Raw genomic sequence first — 18642 nt, forward strand, 5'->3', positions numbered from 1 at the left:
CACAGAAAATATTTTTAGCAACCATGAAAAAATAGACACCAACATCATATATTATTGAAACCGTGATTTGCTCATTTATTATCCCCTTCTCGCATGCCATATGTCAGCCACTTCTTTTCATTTTTCTCTTTGATGCTATCCTTGGTGCTGTCGTGATGCCTGAGCACAGTGAGCACTGGACATAACAAATAGATCGTACATGTGTGTGTCGGTCTGTGTTTTGCCATCTGGTACACATGATAAATATCTAACACTTTAGCATGACTTTAAATTTAAGTTTATTTTAAACTGATACCTCCCATTATTTGAGACAATCACTTATGTGTGTTTCTGAGTGTGAAAGCATCAATGGGAGAGCAAGCACAGAGATCCTTGTATCAAATGGGGAATTCGAGGAGCCTCAATACATTTGTGTAGGTACTGCTTGCCTGTTACTTTTATTTGCCTTGTAGTGAGGGTTAATGGTCACAAGGACTCTCCCTCCCTATTTGCAATTCTGAATTCTTGACTGGCTGCAGGCAAGCAAGCTCTCCTAGACCCTCTGGAGACCAGTTCAGCCCCTGCCCCCATAGTTCTTCTAGCAGGAATGCCTACATCACAACACTGATCTTACAATGACGTCTCCCTCTTATACTCCTTTCCAACGTAAGGCAGGGTTTTACATTCACCACAGCTCTATTTGAGTAATAAGAGCTTTCCTAGGATCTGGACCGTGGAAGGATACAAAATTTAATTTAACTATTTATCCTTATTTCATTTGTTGAGATTCAATAAATCATACAAAAATATATATATTAATTGGATCAAATCATATTTTACATTAATTTATAGACTCATCTGAAGTCTCCATCAGTGAGACTCATTTTCATTCTTAATTCGTTTCTGTGGCTCTTGGTGAACCACAATATCAAACTTCATGAATCTCATTTGCATGTTAATGAAATGGAAAAACAAAACAGGATCATTTTAATTATCTTTTGCTGGCTGTCAACCTACTTGATTACATTTTTTTCTTTTTTATTTAGTTTTTCTTTTTTGTTTCCTCTTAATTACATCAAGTGTTTACAAAGGAATGTCAGATTTGAGTGATTTATTAAAGGTATATATTATTTCTACTATCAACATTTCTCATAGTGTATTTATTTATTTATTTATTTATTTTTGAAGATTTTATTTATTTATTTGAGAGAGAGAGAGATACGACAGAGAGTGTGAGCAGGGGACGAGGAGAGAGAGAAGCAGGCTTCTGGCTCAAGTGGGCTCCCTGACGTGGGGCTCAATCCCAGGACCCTGAGATCATGCGAGGCAGTCGCTTAACTGACTGAGCCATCCAGGGGCCCCTCTTTGTAGTGTATTTAGATAAGGCTGTGGAAGGGTGTTTAGTCAAGTCAGGAGGTCTTGTATAAATAAGTCAAATCAACAAATGCAGGTCTAAGTATTTCAGAAACACAGAGTAACCTTTCGTGTGGAATCTAGAAAACTTATAGCCAAAAACCAAACTAGAAACAAAGAATCAAGCTCATCCAGCTGCTGTTCTCCATCTGTGAGATAAACGCTGTGGTTAACCGTGAAAATAAGGAGGCCCCGTTATTCCCATAGTGGGAGAAGGAGACCAGGAAAAGATACTGTTGAACATAATGAGTCTACCAGGAGAGAGGAAGAAAAATGAACATTTTTCGAAGGTATATTAATTTAATTTTGCCACTTGAGTGCTGTTGTGGGTTGTGTCCTCCAAAAAGATGTATTCAAGTTTTCACCCTGATACCTATGAATGTGACTCTATTTGGACATAGGGTCTCTGCAGTGTGATGAAGTTATGGTCATATGGGATTAGGTCATACTGGCTTAGGGCTGGTGAGCTCCAGATCAGGCCTTGTAAAGAGAATGAGATTTGGAGATACACAGAGACAGAAGAGACCAAGAGAAAGGGCAGTGTGGAAATGGAAGATGTAGAAATGGAAGCAGAAATTGGAATGATTGTCTACAAACCAAGAAATGTCTCTATTGCTAGCAACTGCCAGAGGCTAGGAGGAGGCAGGGAAGGAGTCTTCTCTAAAGCCTCCAGAGGGAGGAGCATGGACCTGCCAACACCTTGATTTTGGACTTCCAACCTCCAAAACTGTGAGAATAAGTTCTGTTGTTTTAAGCTGCCCAGTTAGTGATATTCAGTGATAGCAGCCCTGGGAAGCTAGTACAAGTGCCGTCGAGTAAATGACTTCTTTTCCATCCCTGTTTGTACCGGGAGGATGCCTCCCAATTTGAACCTGAAAGATTTCGTAGCTCAGAGAAGTGTAATGTAATGGTAGACAGCACGGACAAACAAAAACCTGCCACTGCTAATACTGGCGACATAATGGAATTCAGCCTCTCTCTGCCTTTACATAATATTTTGTTGCATATTGTTGCAGTTTCAGTGTAGTTTGAATTATGATGGCCAACTAAGGTTACTGTTGTCAGTGTCAAGTTCAAACAGGCTCTAGTGCACCATTTGATAGTCCAGGTGTGTTCTTAGGACAGAATATAAGGAAGCCACATATGTGGAACTGTTCTTCATGCTGCGGTGTAATCTAAATGACAGTTTTTATTTTCATGTACTTGGGAAACCTAGGAAATGGTTTATTGCAAACTGATATACTTGTGTGTACATGTAAAATAATAAAGCAGTAAATATGCACAGCAAAAATAAAATACTTATATGTCTGAGTGCAAACATGTATATGTACATGTGCTTATTTATATAGCAGATTTCTTCCATAACTGAAAAATACTGCAAGTTTTCTCTCATCTATTCTGTAAGATCAAAACATATCCTATTTTGCTAGAAAGTTGAATGTTTGTCTCTGTTTTCCCGCTGTCAGGTTTTTTTTAACTGCAGCTAAACCCTTCTACTCTAGATGCTTGCAGAGCAATATTTTCCCCATGCCTATAGAATTTGCTGTTAAAATCAAGCATCTATCTGTAGAGAAATTAGCATATTTGGTTCACTGACAGAGAGAACTCCCATTTTCGGATGTACTTCTAATGAGAATAATTATCATATTCTATACAGAGTTATTTGGTTATTTTTACTGCCCTAAATCATTGTGCTTGTTCACATACAACTTTTATGCCTAAATTAAAACCCAAAAGATAAATCCCTAAGGTGTGCATGATGCATGTCAGTGCTGAAGAGGACAGATGAGGTGACTGTTTCCTGCTGTTAAACATATTGTGTAAAATCTTTTATAATTATCACATTTTAAAAACGATAACGTTACGCAACTAATGAAGCATCGAACTTTGCATCGGAAACTGGGGATGTACTGTATGATGACTAACATAATATAATAATAAAATTTAAAAAAATGATAACGTTAATGCCCTTAATAACTAATACTTCATGAGGAAAAGAGTAAGAGATGAATTTTGCACAGCACTGGAAAAACTCAAGCCTAAAGAAAGGGGAGCCTCATTGACACAGTGGGTGTGGGTCAGGATTGTGCCTGAGAGGCCCCCAGCACCAGAGATGTGGTGCAAGCTTCCTGACTGAGAATACAAATTTGGTGCACTGGGCATGGTCTTTTCTTGTACGTGTTAGAGAACAAAAGATGCCAACAGTTTATTTGCTCTATATCACCTGCTTCCCCATTACACCCAGAATTTGATGTGCCCGAGTAAGCCCTTGGCACCTGAATAATTATCTAAATTGCAAGAGGCATACACCTCCATGCTGATTCGGGCTGTGAGTACATGACTTCTTACCAGCTCTGCCTGATTCTTCTGTCTCCTGCCCTAACTTATCTCCAGGATTAGGAGATATACAGTTCTTAACATGAGATGAGAGCACTTAAACCCAACTAAATCCCTGAATAGTCAGATCCCTGAGAGTTGCCCCTGTAGTCACAGAACACAAGCATCCCCAACACACTTGAACCTTAGCTAATCTACTGTCATTCTCCCTGTCACCAGTGGATCATAAAATTTTATGTGAAAAGCAGACCCTTCACTATTAGCCATATCTGAGACCAGGTCACCATTCTTGGGTTTAAATCACTGCTACCTCTTACTCATTTAAGGACAGAAAAAATATTTAATCACTATGCTTTGATTTCCTAATTTTCTTTCCTTTTTTAAAAGAATTGTTTATTTATTTGAGAGAGTGTGTGCATGCATGCGCAGGGGGAAGGGCAGAGGGAGAAGGTGAGAGAATCTTTTTTTTTTTTAAAGATTTTATTTATTTATTTGACAGAGAGTGGGAGAGCACAAGCAGGGGGGCAGCAGAGGGAGAGGAAAAAGCAGGTTCCCCGCTAAGCAGAGAGCCCGACTGGGGCTCCATCCCAGGACCCTGGGATCATGACCTGAACCAAAAGCAGACACTTAACCTACTGAGCCACCCAGGTGTCCCAGGGGTGAGAGAATCTGAAGCAGACTCAGGGCTGAGCGCAGAGCCTGATGACTCCAGGTGGGGCTCAAGTAAGATCACAACCTGAGCCGAAACCAAGAGTCGGATGCTTAACCAACTGCACCATTGGACACCCCTTTAATTTCCTAATTTTCTATTGGAAGAATAGGGATGGTACTGAAATGGTATTGACTTTATTGAAAACGATCTTGGCTCTGGTATGACCACAAGAAAAGCACGTTCCCAAGAGAATGTTAAACAGTTTCAAAGCATGTCCTGCTCATTAACCACAGTTTAGCAAACCTCACAGGACCAAATGCATACATTACAAAGGTAATCTCAGGGAATTCAGGCTTCCATATAACTCTGGTAGGAAGAGTTGATTTCTTCCTGATTAATTATAAGGCAAAATAGAAATTATTGTTATATTTTATGTGTCTGTTATTAGCTTGAAGTAAAGATAAGACGTTCTTCTATATCCTTAGTCAAAGCCTGTGAACTAGGGTGATCTGATGGTTTTATTTGAAGTTTTTTTACTTTTTTAGCAATTGGAAATTGGTTTATAAAGTTAAAAAAAGAACTTCCAAAGAGATTAACATTTTGATAAAGGTTTGCAAAATGAAGTTCTAGATCAACTTTATGGTCCGTGGTGTGTCATCTGTGCTTTTAGATTATATTTTGTGTGCTGGCCTTGAGAGGATGGGATAAAAATGAGTGAAGATTTACATCTTATTTCTCTGTATACCTATATCCTGTGTTCATTAAAGCAGAGGAGAGTTTGCTGTCATTTCTGTGATTAATATAGAATCACTTCCACTCTTCTATTGATTCACTTGACTTAACACCAGAGGCGATTGTCCACCTGGCCGTTTGGCTCTCTCTTTACTTCTGATGTTGCCCTCCCTACTGGGCTCCTTCCTGAAGGATATGTTCCATTCTCTTCTCCTCTCTCCTGCCAGAGTCCTGGTCTTCCTTCTATCTTCCCTTTATCATCTTTGTCTGCCCTGTAGCACACTTCCTTCAGCTCTGAATCAATCTGAGAATGTAATCTGAGTGAAAGTGCCAAGTAGCCAATCCTAAGCAAATTATAGTGATAAAAAAATCTGGTTTTGGCAACATCAAAACTAGATCGTAATACTAAATTGTGAGTCTCCTTAGGGAAATGAAGTTATTTCTTTTTCTCCTTTCTTATAAAAGTATGGGGTTGAATTCGAGGATCTCTAAACTCTGACAATATACTCTTCTTATCGGTACTATTCTAGCGGCGGTATCTTTTCTTTCTGACTCACTCTAATAATGGAGATTTTTTTCAAAGCATGTGAGTGAGTGAAATTGAAGGCCCTTCAATAAGAAAGTTAGTAGGGTACGTTAAGGCAGATTGTTCTTCTCTGTCTCCTCAAGTGAGAAGACACAGAATGTTCCTGGCTTAGGAAATGTCTTAAATTGCCATAAAATCTAGGAATTCAAGTTATAGATATGGTCCTACTGAAATTGATACAGTGGCTCAAATTTGGTCAATTAAAATACATTCATAAAATTTAGAATTATCATTAACACATAATGTACCTTTCTTTGTGTGTATCTAATACTTTTCAGAGTGCCAAGTAGGAAAATTTCACATGTAGATACAGAGAAAACCGTGAGTTCAGTAATCATGTGTTGTGTTAGGTGGATTCTCCCAGAAGCACACCCTGGGCAATGATGAGGTGCCAGTGGTTTATTAAGGGATACCTACGAGGAGAAAACAGTGAGGGAAGTGGGGGAGAAGGCAGAGTGAGGAAGGGAAAGAAACCAAACAATCACAACTCAAGTCCCACACACAGCCTGATCCCCCAGCAAACTCTGGATGATCAAGTTGTACCTAAGATGTTGTCCTCCCTCATGGTAAAGGACCTGAATGGAGCAACGTGGCTCCGTGTATGATCAGTTTAGGAAAGTTAATGTCTTAGGCAGCTTGGGCTGCTGTAACAAAATCCGTAGAGGTCTTAAATAGGAGATATTTATTTCTTGCGGTTCTGGAGGCTAGGGAGTCTGAGATCAAGATGGTGGCAGATTCAGTTCCTGGTGAGAGCCTACTTTGGTTAGTAGACAGCCACCTTCTTGCCGTGTGCTCATGCAGCCTTTCCTTGAGGTGTTTGTGTGGAGAGCCCATCTCTCTGTCTTCCTCTTCTTAAAAGGGCACGAATCACATCATGAGGGGCCCACTCTCAAGACCTATTCTTTTTTTTTTTTTTTAATTTTATTTATTTGACAGAGATAGAGACAGCCAGCGAGAGACGGAACACAAGCAGGGGGAGTGGGAGAGGAAGAAGCAGGCTCATAGTGGAGGACTGATGTGGGGCTCGATCCCATAACACCGGGATCACACCCTGAGCCGAAGGCAGACGCTTAATCGCTGTGCCACCCAGGCGCCCCTCAAGACCTATTCTAAACCTACATACCATCGCATTGGGGGTTAGGGCCTCAACTATGAATTATGGGGAGACACGTTCAGTCTGTAATAGCTGCATTTCTATAAACTAGTAAACCAACCAGAAAGTCTTAACTGCTTGAAGATAGCTGATAGAAACCCAAGATAGCCAAGCCTTCAAGGGGCAAAGATCCTGGAGGGAAAGGAAATAGTATATAGTGAGCATGACATTTTCTGCACCAAATAACAGAGCTTCAAAATATCTAAAGAAAAATGGACAGAAACAATAGGAGAAACAAACAATACAAATTGAAACACAAAGCGGAGTGAGGGGTTTTTAACTGCTCTCTCTCTCTCTATCTTATTGAGGAAGTAGGCAAAAAACAGTGGAAGTACAGATTTTAACAGCAAAATTAATAAATTTGACATAATATGTAATTTATGTTTATATAATGGATAGGTTGTATAAAACCCTGCCCCCAACAACTACAGAATACACATTCTTATCCAATGTACCTTTGAATATTTACTTAAACTTATTCTGGGCCATAAAAATTGTTTGAACAAATCTCAAAGGATTTAAATCCTACAGAATAAGTCCCTTGGATATAGTTGAGTTAAGCTAGAAATCAATAATTAAGAAAAACTGAAAAACCTAAAATGGCGTAGAATTTAATTAATATACTTTCCAAAAAGAAATCTCAATGGAAATTAAGGGATATTTTAATTCAGTGATAACCAACTATTGTAGGTCAAAATTGAGATGCAGCTTAGTCCAAACTAATAGCCTTACCTGCATGTATTATAAAAAAAGGCAGGCTAAATCTTAAATATTGCCTATTTCTTCAATTTCCTGAGAAATTCTTAAAAAAATGACAGATTAGACCAAAAGTAAGGAAAAGGAAAAGAAAAAAGTGCATTAATTAATGTGATAGAAAACAAGCAATATAACAATAAGACAAAAATATAACAAGAGGATGTTTCAGCAAACTTCCTGCTAATAATGGTGAAAATTTAAACGAATTGAAAAAATTATTCGAAAAACACAACCTAAAAGGTTGTGCCCAAGAAATAAAATGGAAAACTTAACTACCCCTCTGTCTGTTACAAAGATAGTAAATCCATAATTCACACGCTCCAACAGAGAAAACTGCAGGCTAATATGCCTTCATACGTGAATTCTCCCAGATACTTTTAAGGAAGATAAAACTCTAATCTTCCACATTCTCTTCTAGGGGACAGAAAAAAAGTCAAAATACTTCCCAAATCATTCTGTGAGGCCAACATAACCTTGATACCAAGCGCTGTCAAGGACAAACAAAGGAAAATTAAAAGCCACTCTCTGTCAGGGCGCCTGGGTGGCGCAGCGGTTAAGCGTCTGCCTTCGGCTCAGGGCGTGATCCCGGTGTTATGGGATCAAGCCCCACATCAGGTTCCTCCGCTATGAGCCTGCTTCTTCCTCTCCCACTCCCCCTGCTTGTGTTCCCTCTCTCGCTGGCTGTTATTGTTTCTGTCAAATAAATAAATAAAATCTTTAAAAAAAAAAGCCACTCTGTCATGACTATAAATGCAAAATACTCCAAACAAAATGTTAGCATATATGTGTGGAGGGACTGGGACTGAGCCTCAGAATGCGAATGCACCTTCTTGGCTGGAAGGCACATGTGCTCTGCAAGCAGGGTGGGTTGCATCACCAAAGAAACAGTGAAAGCAGGGGCCTAGACACCTCTAGTCCAATACCATATGTAAGACTACGGAGCATCTCCTCTAGGAGAGGATCGGACAGAAGTGTGAGGATAGCTAGCAGTAGAAAGCCATCTCTATTTTTTTTTTTTTTTTGTATCCACTCTTATTAGAGACTATGGTCATTAAAGATGTGCTGTAATCTGTTGGACATCTTTTGGGTGACACTTAGGTCCTCTCAGCCACAGCTCTTTCTCCAGCCAGTGAGGTATGGAGCAACTCCAGCTTCCAACAGGTATAACAGGACCTCCTCTGGGATTGTACCACTTACCTGAGTCTCCCTGCCCATGGTTCCCTTGCTGCTCCCAGTGAATCCACGGGTATTGTAATTGTGATAGTGGAGTATGGGGAGTAGTACCTGCCTGTGAGGCTAATCTTGACCAATGGAGGACAAAAAAGGGGTGGATAAAAATCTCCCGCTTTGTCCTCAGGGTGGAAAGTTCTGAGATGCATCCCAATTAGGCTGCTCAGAAGTGTTAAACTTCTCATTTTATTCATGCATTGTTTTTCTGATTTTGTTTTGTTGTCTGTCTTGTATCTCATTGAGCGCCTTTCTGATGATTATTTTGAATTCTTTGTTAGGCAGTTTGTAGATCCTCATTTCTTTGGGGTCAGTTGCTGGAAGTTTATTAGTGTCCTTCAGTGGTGTCATGTCTGCCCGATGTTTTGGATCTGTATAACGTTGCATTGTTGTCTGCATTTGAAGGAGCATCACAGGGCAGGTCCCTGGGCACGCAGGATTGGTCACAGACTGTGTCTGAGAGGGCCTGGAACTGATTCAAATGGCTGCGTCAGGGTCCACAGCTTGGACCAAGGTCTGTAGGCCTGATTTCAAGGGCATGGAAGAGCATGTCTCTTGCCAGACTCCTGGGTGGGCAGGACTGCTTAAGGACGGTAGCTAAGAGGGTCTGGAGCCAAGTCACGGAGCCACTTCAAGGTCCAGTAGGATCAAAGTAGGCAGGCCTACCTCTGGAGGCATGAGCGGGTGTGCCTCGCTGCATGTGCCTGAGTGAGTTCCGAACTGCAGCTGAGAGAGTTTAGAATGGGGTGCAGGACCCCTTCAAGATCCACGAGGTTTGAGGGCTGACCTCTGGGGGCAGCTCCTGGAGGACGGGAAGGACTGCTTCCTGATCCGGCAGTGAGGGGCTGGCCCAGTCCCTGCATGGGCAGAACTGCTCTGGGAGCAGCTGGGAGGGTCCGGAGCCCAGTTGCAGACCGGTTTCAGGATCTTCCTTTTTTTTTTTTTTAAATAATAATATTTTTTTGTTATATTATGTTAGTCACCATACAGTACATCCCTAGTTTTTGATGTAAAGTCCCATGATTCATTACTTGTGTATAACACCCAGTACACCATGCAATACTTGCCCTCCTTACTCCCCATCACCGGCCTATCCCATTCCACCAACCCCCTCCCCTCTGAAGCCCTCAGTTTGTTTCCCAGAGACTGTGGACTCTGGGAAACAAACTCAGGATCTTCTTCCTGATGGAAATTGGAGGGCCTGCCTCCAGGGGTGTGGTCACGTGTGTTCCTGGTGGGACCCTGGGAGGGCAGAATTGCTCCTAGCCTGTGGCTAGGTCCCAGAGCTCCCGAAAAGGCACTTTTGTCCGTGGAGGGCTGCCAAATTATTGTTGCTCTGGGGGTTATGAGCAGGAGACTTCCTATTCTGCCATGTTGCTGACATCACTTCATATATTCTGTGTCCGTCTGTCTATCATTACTATCGTCTGTCTAATGATCTGTAGTTTAAAACCTGTTCCCATAAATTTTCTCATTTGATTTTTAACTATATCCCCTTTGAAGGCTGCCCTGCAGATGTAATTCCATGAGAAAAGATGTGAAAAAAATTACATGATTTTGTAAGGATTTCTCTATGTTTCTTCTCAAATAGGACTTTATATCAAAGATTTTCTCCTTCAGTGGGAATTGTCAGGTCTTTAAAGGTCTAATAATTTAAGTAGAAAGCTAGCCCCAAATCCTATTTAAGTGATTTGAGGATTGTTATTTTTCTCTTATCTTTTTTACCTTTTAAAAAAAAAGTTGACACGTAATGAATATTAACAATAGAATATAAAAGGGACACATGTAATATGAACTATGTAATTGGCCATATAAAATGTAACTGATTTAATACACTATATAAAAATATCTGACCATATAAAAATGAAAAACAGGATCAGAGACTCTGTGCCAAAATGAGAATATTTATGTGGGTTTTTCCAAAGCCTCTTCCTTGACCTTGGCATTGTGCATGCCCTCCTAGAACGAGCTGGTCCACTGCCAGGGCCTCAGGAGGAGGCCTGTGCAGACAATTCCCACATTTGCGCTGGAGGAGAAACATGTCCAATAATCTCCTTTCTTGTATTTTCAACTGCCTGCTGGAATTTTCCAGCTGCCTAAGAGATGTCTTGTCTTTACAAAAAAGCTCAACGTATCTTAAGTTAAATATATCACCTCCAAACCAGCTTCTGCTTGTAATTATTTTTCTTTTCCGGTTCCTGGTGGTTATCTTAATCACCATGGCTTAACATTCTTAGAATCACTTTTTATTTCTCTCTTGATCCCTCCTCCTAAAGATGGTAAGTTCTATGTGTGGATGCATGGTTTGCAATCTCTCTCTTATATCCTTTTTTTTTTTTTTTTTTTTTTAGTTTCCATTGCTACTACCCTGTTGCAGTTTTTGGATTTCTAACGAAGGTTATTTTAATAGACCCATAACTGCTCATGCAATTTTGAGGCTTTCCTCAATAAAAATAAATTTTCAAGTGCAGTTGTAGCCTTGTTTTTGCCTGTTTAATATTTTTCAACCCCACCTTCATTGCACATATGGATGTTTCTGAATGTGCTTTCTTAAGTCCATCTAATATTCTGCAGTGGTTGAGCAGATAATTTGGTAGTTTTAAGGAAAGAGGAAAAGATATTCATAAACTTTTTTAGTTTAAATAGTAAGGTAATCTATGAATTGTCTACCATTTACTAACAGAGTATAGTTTCTCTTAACTAACCCATTTTTGCTTAATTTGTGTGCTCTTGCTTATATTTGTTCTACAAATCTAATTATTTAATCTAACTAAACATAATAAATACATGGTATTAAGTCTATGATTAGCACAAACACATAAAGAGCTCATTGAAACATGAAAACATAAATGGATTAAAAAAGTAAGAAATAGAAACTTGAACAATATCATAAATATAAGGAGTGACCATGATTTTAATACAAAGAATAAAACACACAAGCTGGATATGTGAATATTTGAATGTAGTGATTTCATACAGGCGTCCAAATAAGGAAAGCCCTGGATAGATAAAGCAGAGACTTTGGATCTAGTACATAAAGAATTTAAATCAACTCTCTTAAGTGTGTTCAAGGAGCCAAAAGAAATGAGGAGAATAATGTCTCAACAAATAGAAAATATCTGGAGTTACACATTATAACAAAAAAATAAACTAGTGTTTCTAATGTGAATGTTATGAATTTTTTCTGTGATGGAAAAGAACGGAACTACATAGGCATCCAAGTTGCACTCCTTATAGCAAAAAACAACAAACAAAAAAACCCCAAAAAAACCCACACCGAAAGCTATCTCATTGTTGATATGATGGGGAGCAAAGTAGAATGAGCTGTTTGCAAAATTCCTCTATCAAAAGACACTATCAAAACCTATATTTTTTTTTTAGTGGCTCTGAATGTGGAAGAGTACTATTATGAGAAAATGCTAGCAGACTCCTGCTTTCTTCAATGTGAGAACTACTTTGATTTCTGAGTTTTAATCCTGCTTCTGCCCGTATAAGAGCAAAACCACTCATCAGTCTTTCAGTCTGGTTCACCTTGGTGACCCATACTGTGGGAGAAAACACTTTTTTCTCCTGTTCCGGTTCGTCTGGTGTGTCACTCACATTGCAGCCTGGAGAATGTGGTGGGGCCGGACTGAGGTGGCAGCGGGTAGACAGAAGGGGCTTCATTCGCAGAAGATGGTTGGCAGACAGTAGCAGGTCTCAGTGTTACTGTCTTACCAAACTGTGGCCACTGGGAGGTGGGGGGTAGAGAGTTCTTTTCACTATATTGTGCAAACAAGTGGGCAGTAGTGTCTGCTTTTCTGCCTTAAAGCACACTGATTAATGTTGGGGATGGTGAGCCCATAAATTCGTGTAATGAAGGAAGACATAAAAACATTTTTAATGGCAATAATAATTCCTTCAGAGATATTTCTGTGTGTGGGATGATTTGGGGAGCAGAAATGGATATGACCTCCCCACCTGTCCTTCAGTTCCTCTCCCAGCTCAGAGAGGCACATGTCACCCAAGTCTTAAGGAAACGGGGTCACTGCACAGCTTGGGAACAACACTAAGTGGGTACCTTTGAGGTGTAGGATATAAAGGATTTGAAAGAGAAATGAGCAGCATCAAGGAGTCCCTTCTCCCTGTATCCCACTGAGGGGAAGAGAGAAGGAAGGTTTGGAAAAGTAGCAAGAGGGTTGGGCATGAGTAAGCAAGTGTGAAGACCCGTTTTCCCTGAAGTCCTGCCTCAGATTAAGTCCACAGTCGGAAATGTCACAGAGCCCTTCATTCACATTCAGGTGTCTGCATGTGAAGGCTGTGAGTAGAGTGGGCGTTGGATGGGAGCCTGCCCACCCAAGACAAGTCACCAGATCACTCTGTTGTGGCAGTGTAGACATGGTGGTGTGGCAGGGACCCCACAGCAGCCCCAAGTGGCACGTGGGGGAGAACCGAGGGCTGCCGTGGGTGCCAAGAATGAAAGCAGGAGGTAGGGAGTGGAGAGGTGGGTGTGGGCAAAGGGACACCCCTGGGACGGGAGGAAGAACGTCCAAATGCTGTGATAAAGCACGTCCGACCAACCCTTAGCAGGTGACAGTGGAGGAGAGGGGAAGGTGCTTGACTGCATGCGTAAAAGACCAGGCAGTGTTCCTCCTGGCCCCTGCTCCCACGGCTGGCAGGAAGGGAAACAGGTCCCTGTGAGCATCTGCAGGCTGTAGGTGACAGAAATAAAATCCTGAATTGACTGAATAATCCATGAACTGGACCAAGTTCCTCAGAAATGATTAGATTGATTTTCTACATTAGACAGAATGGAAACTCAAGAGAGAAAATTAGATTGAGTTAGGGAAAAAATGCATTTTTCATACCCGAGGCTGTAAGTGAGAAATTCCTAACTGCAATACGATTCTAGCTGCATTGCTCACGTAGCTCATCTGAGCTGTGGTCACTAAGCTGCTGGCTTGTGGGAGCCCACCGTCAGCAGCTCTTCCCAACTCAGCATTATCAAGTTGGGAGCTTGAAACCTGCCATCGGGGGAGCGTTTACGCCGCAGGAATTGACAAATGCTGCAAAGCAGGGCTCCTTCCCCCCACAGCCTCCCCGGAGAACAGCATATTAAACATGTGCTAGCATACCACCTACCTGAATTTATCTCCTAAGAGTCAAAATATAATGCTTTTGGGGAAAAAATATTAGAATTTCTTTTACAAATTGGACTGCAATGCAGAAGACCTGGACCAAGAGTTCGATGTGTTCCCGGTACTTGATTGTTGCTTAAAATTATATATATTTATAAATGTTTTTTTGTATACTCCTAATGCACATTTAAGTTCTTTTTTTTTAATTATGTATTTATTTATTTTAGAGAGAGCGCGAGTGGGAGGAGCAGAAGGGGAGAGAGAGAATCTTTTTTTTTTTTTAATTATTTATTTGTTTATTTGACAGAGAGAGAGAGAGCGCACAAGCAGGGTGAGCAGCCAAGGGAGAGGGACAAGCAGGCTCCCCACTGAGCAGGGAGTCTGATGCAGGGCTTGATCCCAAGACCCTGGGATCATGACCCAAGCTGAAGGCAGATGCCCAACCAACTGAGCCCCGAGAGAATCTTAAGCAGCCTCCATACCCAGTGCAGATCCTGACATGGGGCTTGATCCCATGACTCTGAGATCATGACCTGAGCTGACACCAAGAGTCAGAAGCTTAACCAACTGTGCCACCCAGGCGCACCTGCAAATAAAAGTTCTTTAGCATAGTTTTAAAAACTTAGTTCTAGAACTACATGCAACAAGTAAGTGTATTAAGAATGTATATCCCAGGGGCGCCTGGGTGGCGCAGTCTTTAAGCGTCTGCCTTCATCTCAGGGCGTGATCCCGGCGTTCTGGGATCGAGTCCCACATCCGGGCTCCTCCGCTATGAGCCTGCTTCTTCCTCTCCCACTCCCCTGCTTGTGTTCCCTCTCTCGCTGGCTGTCTTTCTGTCACATAAATAAATAAAATCTAAAAAAAAAAAAAAAAAAAGAAAAGAAAAGAATGTATATCCCAAGTTGAAACATTCAAACTTCAGCTTTTTGGGTTGGATTATATTGGCTGACATACTATTTGATTTTATGCTAAAAGGAGAACAGCTCTCCATTCAGTGTCTATCTTTTATCAAAATATCCAGAAACATCTGACAGAGCCACAAAATCCTAAGAATAGGAGTTAAAATATTTTATTGAGTAAATATCAAGAGTGAGAAGTTAAAGCAGCTGGCTATGTAAGTGGCCCAAACACATCAAGCTCTCATCGTTCAGCAGGGTATAGCTTGATAAAAGATTGCAAATAATATCTTCTTGTAGAACAATGTGAATAAGCATGCATATTATTAGTGATCCTTAATATTGTTTATTCTATACACTTAAAATTGTAGATTGTCTTTTTTTTTTTTTAAAGATTTTATTTATTTATTTGACAGAGATAGAGACAGCCAGCGAGAGAGGAAACACAAGCAGGGGGAGTGGGAGAGGAAGAGGCAGGCTCATAGCAGAGGAGCTTGATGTGGGGCTCGATCCCATAACGCCGGGATCATGCCCTGAGCCGAAGGCAGACGCTTAACCGCTGTGCCACCCAGGCGCCCCAGTAGATTGTCTTTTTTGATGTTAATTTATCTAAAGTTGGTGATCCACACGTGTGCCCAACACAAAACACACACTAAGTGATACTCAGATGCTGAAAATTTGACAGTTGTTTTCTTAGCTTTGAATGAAGGACTTTCTATAATCAAGCTCCCCTTTCTTTTCCTGCCTTAATGACCACTGCCCTCTCCATGCCCTCTCTCCCTTCAGTCCAATTACTGCTATTCTGAAAAATGTGTCTTGCATCTGTCTGCCCTCGTATCATTCCTCTGCTTGGAAGGCTCCAACCCTTCATTTGGACCTTTCAGGATCCTACCGTAGAACCTAAATGGAATGTTTCTGTTTGGTTAATCACTCAGCCAGCCATACTATCCAGATCCCAAACTTCTTTATTGTGTCTCCTGCTTCAGTTCCGCATATGATATACATCACCTGCTCGTGTGTCAACTTCCTGTTTCCTAAAAGGCAAACTTCCTGAAGGTGGAAGCCATATCATCTGTGATGAAGAACAGGCTCTGGAGTCAATGGTGTTCAGGGCTTTGCCTGATTTTAGCTCTGTGACCTTTTGCAAGTGACTACCTCCCTTTGCCTCAGTCTCTTCATGTCCAAATAAGGAAAAATAGTGGTTTTCATCTCATAGGCTTGTTGTGAGAATCAAACGAGTCAGGACAGGGAAGCACATGGGCAACTGGTGATCCAGAGTCGTTCCTCACATTTCTTTTGACTACGTATGCACTAATAGGTATGTTGATCACATTTGGTTCACTAATTGTGGGTATTAATGGTGGTGATTAAAGCAATATTGATAATTCCTTGTATAAAGTAGCTTTCTCTGAAAAGTTTGTGTGTGGTCTAGTACTGAAAACCATAACCAGTCTGTGTGATTAGGGAGATAAATTCTATATTCTTTGTTATGAGGGATGGCATTTGGAGATTTTAAAGAAGGTGGTATTTCATATTCTTCTGTTTCCTCATGCTTTCATAGTTTTTAAAAGATTTTATTTATTTATTTAGTTTTAGAGAGAGAAAGCATGCATGTGTGTGAGTGGGGAGAGGGGCTGTGAGAGAGGGAGTGAGAATTTCAAGCAGACTCTGCACTGAGCAGGGAGCCTGACTCAGGGCTCGAACTCAAAACCCTGAGATCATGACCTGAGCTGAAGTCAGGAGTTAGATGCTCAGCCAACTAAATGACCCAGGCACCCCTTCATAGTTTTCATTAAGAATTAGAAATGTCCTGGGGCGCCCGGGTGGCACAGCGGTTGAGCGTCTGCCTTCGGCTCAGGGCGTGATCCCGGCGTTGTGGGATCGAGCCCCACGTCAGGCTCCTCTGCTATGAGCCTGCTTCTTCCTCTCCCACTCCCCCTGCTTGTGTTCCCTCTCTCGCTGGCTGTCTCTATCTCTGTCGAATAAATAATAAAAATCTTAAAAAAAAAAAAAAGAATTAGAAATGTCCTAAATTTCATTGTCCCTCCTGGATTCAATTTTTTGACATTTTATTTCTACCTTCTTCCTAGTTTTAAAAGACACCAGGAAAGTTTAATAGTGTTTAGACTGTTCAAAAACATGAAATCTAACTGCTTTGTAATCTATACATAAACCACAATAACAAAAATGTTATGATATTTAATTAAGATACTTTATTAAATCAGTATTCACCAAATATTCATTTATTCATTGGAATTCAAGAAGCATTTCAGATACTCCAAAAAAAAAAAGATTGATGAGAATTAATCAGAACTATTTCTTATAAAAGAAATGGCAAAAAGAGAGTTTAAGAGACTTTGAAATGTCAACTTTCCTCATTAAAAAAGTCCGTCATTTTACTTTGTTAGTAGAAAGCAAAATCTTACAGACCTTTTGCTTCCTGAAGTCATCTCAGCATCTAATTTTGTTCTGTTGCTCTGAGTTTGGCCATATTTGAATGGTAACAGTTCAGCTAATGGCAAGCCTCACTTTTATGTCTGACCAGCTCACAAAAGTTTTTACAAGGTTGGATTTAAATACGACAATGATACTCTAATATGGAATTTGATTCTTAGTTATTAATTTTAACAAATGTAAATAAACTCTATTCTTTCCTGTTACCAAGTTCTTGTAAGTAACAAGCCAGCCTGTGGGAGAGGCGCTATTTGAACTGCTGCTGAGACGTGGAGGAAAGGCTGAGTGGGGGGCACAGGAATACACATCATTCGAGTGAAATTGTGAAGAATGAGAATAGACTTCATAGAAAAATGCACTGTTTTCTGAGGCTCCAATGCCTTCAATGCTAAATTGAAGTTGTGTTAAATGCCTTGCCTAAAAGGATTCCTTTTGTTACCAGAAAAATTATTCAACTTGCTTTTACTAAAGCAACTCTGGGAACAATGATAAAAATAGATTGGTTCTTTAAGAGGCACATATTGAAGATTTCCAGAAGGGTAGGACATCAGGCAGGAGCACAATTTCCTGTCCTCCTCTCCAAAGCCTATAAACATAGCCAAATCCCACTGGCCTTGCTTCCTTTGTTATCACCACCCTGGAAGAGCTGCCCCTTTGTTCTACAGTCCATGGTATCCTGTATCTTTCAAGCTTCCTCAGGATTCCTATTCATTCCATTTTATGTCTTCCAAATTTCCCTTCCACTGATGACTTTATTGTCAGCATCACCATCTCGAGGGTATTCCAAGCCATCATCCTTGACTTTATAAGCTTCTTCTTGCCCTTCTAGCATCTGATATCAAAAGGAGTACCCACAGATCACTGAGCCCTGCCAATGCCACCTCACTAAGATCTCTCAAGTGCTTTCATGTCTTTTCATTCTTTCACTTCCTCAGTTCAAGATTATATCCCTAGTAACTAACAAATAAATACAGAAAGTAAGTTTTTAACTGAGTGGTTGGAATAAGAAGGGCTCAAAGCAAGGTAGGGATCATGAAAAGCAAAGGCTACAATGAAAATCACTTTGGAGGTATCAATGACCAGATTTGGCAATTTCTATACATTAGAGATTTCTGTTTCTATTATTGAAGGGGAATAATTAGAAGTGATTTTAAGATTTCAGTCTGAGCAAAGATTGAAATGATGTGGCCATCTGGTTCTGACAGGAGGTAAGGCATCCACTTTTGGAATGTTGAGCTTGAGATATCTATAGGGCATCCATGAATAGATGTATAGGAAACATTCAGGATTTGGGATACAGATTTCAAAGGAAAGTCAGAGCCCGAAATAAAGATTCAGGC

The 18642-nt window shown here is 40.6% G+C and overlaps 1 protein-coding gene across 1 annotated transcript in view; it reads left to right on the plus strand.

The window, feature by feature from the left end:
* Positions 1-18642, plus strand: part of CNTNAP4 (contactin associated protein family member 4) — a 261201-nt gene that overhangs the window by 39270 nt on the left and 203289 nt on the right. The gene's annotated exons all lie outside the window — the stretch shown is intronic.

Source organism: Ailuropoda melanoleuca, chromosome 12 (genome assembly GCF_002007445.2).
Source record: "Ailuropoda melanoleuca isolate Jingjing chromosome 12, ASM200744v2, whole genome shotgun sequence".
Taxonomy (NCBI): Eukaryota; Metazoa; Chordata; class Mammalia; order Carnivora; family Ursidae; genus Ailuropoda; species Ailuropoda melanoleuca.